The following is a 6,664-nucleotide window of genomic DNA, read 5'->3' as shown; positions in this document are numbered from 1 at the left end:
CTGCCCGGCCCCGGCCCCGCCCCCTCCAGGTGCTGCGGGACTGACTAGCCCCCGCCCGCGAGGCGGGGCCGCTTATGCCGTTTGCACCTGCCTGCGTCCCCCGAGGGATCAGAGCGCCCCTCCGAGAGCTGCGCACCCAGGACCCGCCTTCCCCGGGAGCCCAGTCTGTGCGTGACACCCACTCACCCCAAATCCCCCTTCAAGCCACATCTCTATGTGCTTCAGTTTCCCCAGGAGCAAAAAGGGGCTCGAAAATACAACACAAATGAATCTTCCTAATTTTACTGAGGGAAAGACGCCAGACCAAAAATTTAGAAAGTATGTACTCTATGGTTCTATTTAAACTCTAGAAAATGCAACCTCATCTATAGTGGTTGCCTGGGGGTTGGGTGCGGAGACGTTGGAGGGAGGGACTAATAAAAAGAACTAGGATTTGTTTAGTATTAATATCTTGATTATGGTGATTGCTTCCAGCTCAACGGATTGTGCACGTTAAAAGTGTATGGTTTGTTGTATGTCACTTATACTCAATAAAACTGCAATAAATGTTTTCAATGCGTCTAACTCAGAGGAACGTTTGGAAGACAGCCGAGTTCATCTCTCTAGAGCGCTTAGCATGGCATTTGAGGCACAGTTAGGGCTCCGCGAAAGTCAATCGTGACCTCACAGGCAGAGTGAGTGTAGTGACCCTGGAAACCGCAGAGAGGGTGGCCTCTAGTGGCCAGCTCAAGGGCTGTGTCCCCAGCTGGCTGAAGGAAGTTGGATGAAGGATCTGGACAAGGGTGTGTGATGTGAAGACCTGCCTCCTTTCTCAAATTCGACAGGTACCATCCCACCTCAGGACCTTTGCACCTGCTGTTGCCTCTGCCTAGACCTCTCTTCCCTGAGGTATCTGCATGGCTCTCTCCAGCCTCCTTTAGGATTTTATTCATATGTCATACCTGCAGTGTGACCATCTTCAAAATTCCACCCCATCCCTACCCTTGGGACCCTTCTCCCTTCCCTGCTACATATGTTTTTTTTTTTCCAGAGCAGGTATCATAGCCTGATTGTCTGAGTAAACTGGGGCTGCTATAATAAACAGGGCAGACTGAGCGGATTATGTAACAGACATTTCTTTCTTTTTTAAAAAATTTTTAGACATTATTTATTAATGGTTGCACTGGGTCTTCATTGCTGCTTCTCAGTGCAGTAGCTTCTCTTGTTACAGAGCACAGACTCTAGGCCTGAGGGCTTAATGGGCTTCAGTAGTTTCAGCATGCAGGCTCTCAGTAGTTGTGGCCCACGGGCTTAGTTGCTCCACGGCATGCGGGCTCTCCCTGGACCTGGGATCGAACTCCTGTCACCTGCATTGGCAGGCAGATTCTTATCCACTGGACCACCAGGGAATTCCCAGACATTTATTTCACATACTTCTGGATAGTGGAAGTCCAAGATCAGGGTGCCAGTGCTGCAGGGGTCTTGGTGAAGTCCCTGTTCCTGGTTATGTCCTCACATGGCCTATCCTTAGTGCATTGCACACAGAAAGAAATACCTGTTTCTCTTCCTCTTCATAAGAGCACTAATCTAATTATGGGGGCTGTACTCTCAAATCCTCATCTAACCCCAATCAATTCCCAAAGGCCCCACCTCCTAATAACTTCACATAAGGAAGTTGGATTTCAAAATATGAATTTGGGAGAGGGGACACAAACTTTCAGACCAAAGCACTGATCTTCTATTTATATATAATTCTTATTATGTTATATCCACTGTCCCCACCACACCACGAGGGCAGACATCTCTGTCCATCTTGGTCACTGCTGACTCCTCAACACTCAACATGGGCCTGGCATACATAGGTGCTCAAGCAACTTGTGGAATGCAAGGAGAGTTTATAGCCTCTCGGGGGCAGACTGACTGGGGTGGCCACAGGTGACCCCGTTCTGTTTGATTTCCTGCCTGGACCCCCTCCCACCACGGCCACCACTGTTGATGGAAACTGCCCACCTTGGCCAGGCAGGATGATAACCACTTGCATGCGTGGTCTCATAACAGGAGATTGCAATAAAGAACACAGCGCTGCCGCCAAAACTAACCAGGAGAATTCTGGAGAGGCAAAAGGAGGGAGGAGATGCCAGTCCATCATATGTCCTACCAACCTCCGAGGATCCTTTGCACTGAACTCCCTCTTGGCTGAGAGATTCAAACCACCAGGAAGGACCCTGAGTCAGACCAAATACAGGCCAAGCAAGATGACTGGCCTGGAGAAGGAAATGGCAACCCACTCCAGTGTTCTTGCCTGGAGAATCCCAGGGACAGGGGCGCCTGGTGGGCTGCGGTCTATGGGGTCGCACAGAGTCGGACACGACTGAAGCGACTTAGCAGCAGCAGCAGCAGCAGGACGACTGGCCAGAGACAACTCGGAAACTAACCCCATCACCATAAAACGTGAGACTTCGAGCCACGTGCTAGAGCACTTCTCCTGGGTTCCCTTACCCTGCTGCTCTCTGCCTGCGTGCGCCTGACCAATAGAGTCTTCTGCTCTGTCAGCATGCGTGTCTCCTCGGACAATTCATTTCCAAGTGTTAGACAAGAGCCCATTCTTGGGCCCCAGAAGGAGTCCCCCTTCCCGCAACAGTTCCTGCCTGGAGGAGGGCAGTGATTTACTGTGACCCTCAATTCCTTCCCGTTACCCCCCATTCATGCAAGTATAGCCACAACCTCAGCTCTCCACCTGGTGTCTGTCCCCACCTAGCATCCAGTTGCCACTTGTATCCCCCCTTGGAGGTCCTCCAGGCTCCCCAGGTTTGATGCACCCTTAATTGATCCTGTCTTTCACCACCACTGGCTTTTCCTCCCATGCCCTTGGCTCCCTCATACCCAGGCTTCATTGTCTCCCTTCCCGGGGTCGGTCAGTCCACCTACTAATCTGTCCATAATTGTCCTCATGTCCCCAAAGAGGCATAGGCTGCAACCAGGTGTCTTAAACAGATGACCTTGCTTCTCTATACCTCAGTTTCTTCATCTGCCAAATGGGATAGTAATTGTTCCTACTTCCTAGGGCTTCGGAGAAGAATGAAATGAACATGCAAAATGCTTACAACACAGCAACTGCCACTTTACTGTGAACTGTTACTGCTATTGTCATTCTTACGCCCGCCATTGCCCTCTGAGGCCTGGCCTCCACTATCGCTGTGCATCCTTCTCAGCCTCCTGAATGCCATCGTTGACCCTTCGAATCCACACACCAGTTGGAAGAAACTATTTTTAAATATTTCTTTATTTATTTGGCTGCCCTGGGTCTCAGTTGTGGCATGCAGGATTTTTGATCTTTGTTATATCATGTGGGAGTTTTAGTCGTGGCAAGCAGGTTTGTTTTGTTTATTATTACTGATAGTCGTGGCATGTGAGGTTTTTAGTTGTGGCATATGGACTCTAGCTCCCCGATCAGGTATCAGACCCTGGGTCCCCTGCATAGGGAGCTCAGAGTCTTTGCCATTGGACTACCAGGGGAAGTCCTAGGAACATGCCTATATATCAAATTATTTTCTGGAACAATTTCCACCACACACACAAAAATCTAGATCAGCATTGTTCAACAGAAACATGAAGTACATTTTTCAATATTCTAGTAGCCATGTAAAAAAAAAATACGGATAATTGGATTAAAAAGCAGGCATGTGGGACTTCCCTGGTGGTCTAGTGGTTAAGAATCTGCCTGGCCATTCAGGGGACACAGGTTTGTTCCTGGTTGAGGAATTAAATGGAGAAAGAAATGGCAACCTACTCCAGTATTCTTGCCTGGAGAGTCCCATGGACAGAGGAGCCCGGCAGGCTACAGTCCATAGGGTTGCAAAGAATCTGGCAGGACTGAAGTGACACAGCAAGCATGCATGCATGAGGAACTAAGATCCCACATGCTGGGGCAACTGAGCCCGAGTGCTACAGTGAAAGATACTGTGTGAAGGAATGAAGATCCTGCAACTAAGACCCGCTGCTGCTGACGGGTGCTCCGTCATGTCCAATTCTGGAGACCCCATGGACTGTAGCCCACCAGGCTCCTCTGTCCATGGGATTTCCCTGGCAAGAATACTGGAGTGGGTTGCCATTTCCCTCTCCAGGAAGACCCACTACCGCTAAATTAAAAAAAAAAAAAATTTAAGTGGGCTTTAAGCAGACAGGGTAGAGATCACTGGAGGAAAAGAACCAAATACACCTTTTTGACATAAGAAAAGTGAAACTGAAAGTCATTCAGCCATGTCCTACTCTTTGTGGCCCCAGAGACTGTACCTCACCAGGCTCCTCTGTCCATGGGATTTCCCAAGGTAGGACACTGGAATGGGTAGCCATTCCCTTCTCCAGGGGATCTTCCCAACCCAGAATTGAACCCAGGTCTCCCGCATTACAGGCAGATGCTTTACTGTCTGACCCACCAGGGAAGCCCTTTGACATAGAGAAGCCTTTTTTTTTTTTTAACCCTAAGGCATTTTGTGATCTAAGCCTGGCTACAAGCTTGCCCTTGATCAAGTCTCAGTAATTAATGATCATAAGGGACGGAAAGATAGAGAAACACAACTGTTATTAGGCAAGAGAAGTAACAACAGTGAAGGTAATAAATTAGTTGTAAAGACTTCCAGTTCTGTTTCAGTGGTAAGGATTAGCCTGAAGCACTTGAAGCATTTTGTAAAATTCAAACCTCCCTCAAGCACTCAACCACCAGATTAACTAGACCCTAAAATCGAATTGCCAACATCCACTAGATCATTGAAAAAGCAAGAGAGTTCCAGAAAAACATCTATTTCTGCTTTATTGACTACGCCAAAGCCTTTGACTGTGTGGATCACAATAAACTGTGGAAAATTCTGAAAGAGATGGGAATACCAGACCACCTGACCTGCCTCTTGAGAAACCTGTATGCAGGTCAGGAAGCAACAGTTAGAATTGGACATGGAACAACAGACTGGTTCCAAATAGGAAAAGGAGTACGTCAAGGCTGTATATTGTCACCCTGCTTATTTAACTTATATGCAGAGTACATCATGAGAAATGTTGGGTTGGAAGAAGCACAAGCTGGAATCAAGATTGCCGGGAGAAATATCAATAACCTCAGATATGCAGATGACACCATCCTTATGGCAGAAAGTGAAGAGGAACTAAAAAGTCTCTTGATGAAAGTGAAAGAGGAGAGTGAAAAAGTTGGCTTAAAGCTCAACATTCAGAAAACTAAGATCATGGCATCTGGTCCCATCACTTCATGGCAAATAGATGGGGAAACAGTGGCAACAGTGGCTGACTTTACTTTTTAGGGCTCCAAAATCACTGCAGATGGTGATTTTCATGGCTGCACCATGAAATTAAAAGACGCTTATTCCTTGGAAGTAAAGTTATAACCAACCTGCTGCTGCTAAGTCATTTCAGTCGTGTCCGACTCTGTGCGACCCCATAGACGGCAGCCCACCAGGCTCCTCCATCCATGGGATTCTCCAGGCAAGAGTACTGGAGTGGGGTGCCATTGCCTTCTCCTAGACAGCATATTAAAAAGCAGAGACATTACTTTGTCAACAAAGATCTGTCTAGTCAAGGCTATGGTTTTTCCAGTAGTCATGTATGGATGTGAGAGTTGGACTATAAAGAAAGCTGAGTGCCAAAGAATTAATGCTTTTGAACTGTGGTGTTGGAGAAGACTCTTGAGAGTCCCTTGGACTGCAAGGAGATCCAACCAGTCCATCCTAAAGGACATCAGTCCTGGATGTTCATTGGAAGGACTGATGTTGCAACTCCAGTACTTTGGCCACCTGATGTGAAGAGCTGACTTATTTGAAAAGACCCTGATGTTGGGAAAGATTGAGGGCAGGAGGAGAAGGGGACAACAGAGGATGAGATGGTTGGATGGCATCACCGACTCAAGGGACACGAGTTTGGGTAAACTCCGGGAGTTGGTGGTGGACAGGGAGGCCTGGCATGCTGCAGTTCATGGGGTCACAAAGAGTCGGACACAACTGAGAGACTGAACTGAACTGAAGGAATAATGATGTTGACCTTTTCTAATCCTCCTGATTTCAATTAACTAAAGCTTGGACTAGGGCTTCCCTGATAGTTCAGTTGGTAAAGAATCCACCTGCAATGCAGGAGACTCCAGTTTGACTGCTGGGTCGGGAAGATCTGCTGGAGAAGGGATAGGCTACCCACTTCAGTATTCTGGCCTGGAGAATTCCATGGACTATATAGTCCATGGGGTCTCAAAGAATCAGACACAACTGAGTGACTTTCACTTTCAAAGCTTGGACTCTATTAACCTTTGTCCAAATTCTATGCTGAATTCTCCTTTGCTCAAGCCCCTTCATGCATATGCACATAATCTTAGCATAAAAGGTCCCCAGTTTTTCTGCTTTGAGAAAGATCTCTGGTTGTGTCTTTGGGCTCAACACTCACCAAGAGGCAGGTTTTCCAGTAACAGGCAGAGGATCTGAATAGATGGTCTTCGAAGAAGACATATGGATGGCTAACTGGTATGTGAAAAGGTGCTTGGCAACACTAATCATCAGAGAAATGCTTACCCAAACCACAATGAGATAGCACCTCATGCCTGTTAGAATGACGATTATCAAGAAAGCAAGAGATAACAAGTGTTGGTGAGAATGTGGAGAAAAGGAACCCTTCAGCCCTGTTGGTAGGAATGCAA

This window comes from Budorcas taxicolor, chromosome 7 (genome assembly GCF_023091745.1).
Source record: "Budorcas taxicolor isolate Tak-1 chromosome 7, Takin1.1, whole genome shotgun sequence".
Lineage (NCBI taxonomy): Eukaryota > Metazoa > Chordata > Mammalia > Artiodactyla > Bovidae > Budorcas > Budorcas taxicolor.
Note: the sequence above shows the minus strand (reverse complement) of the source record.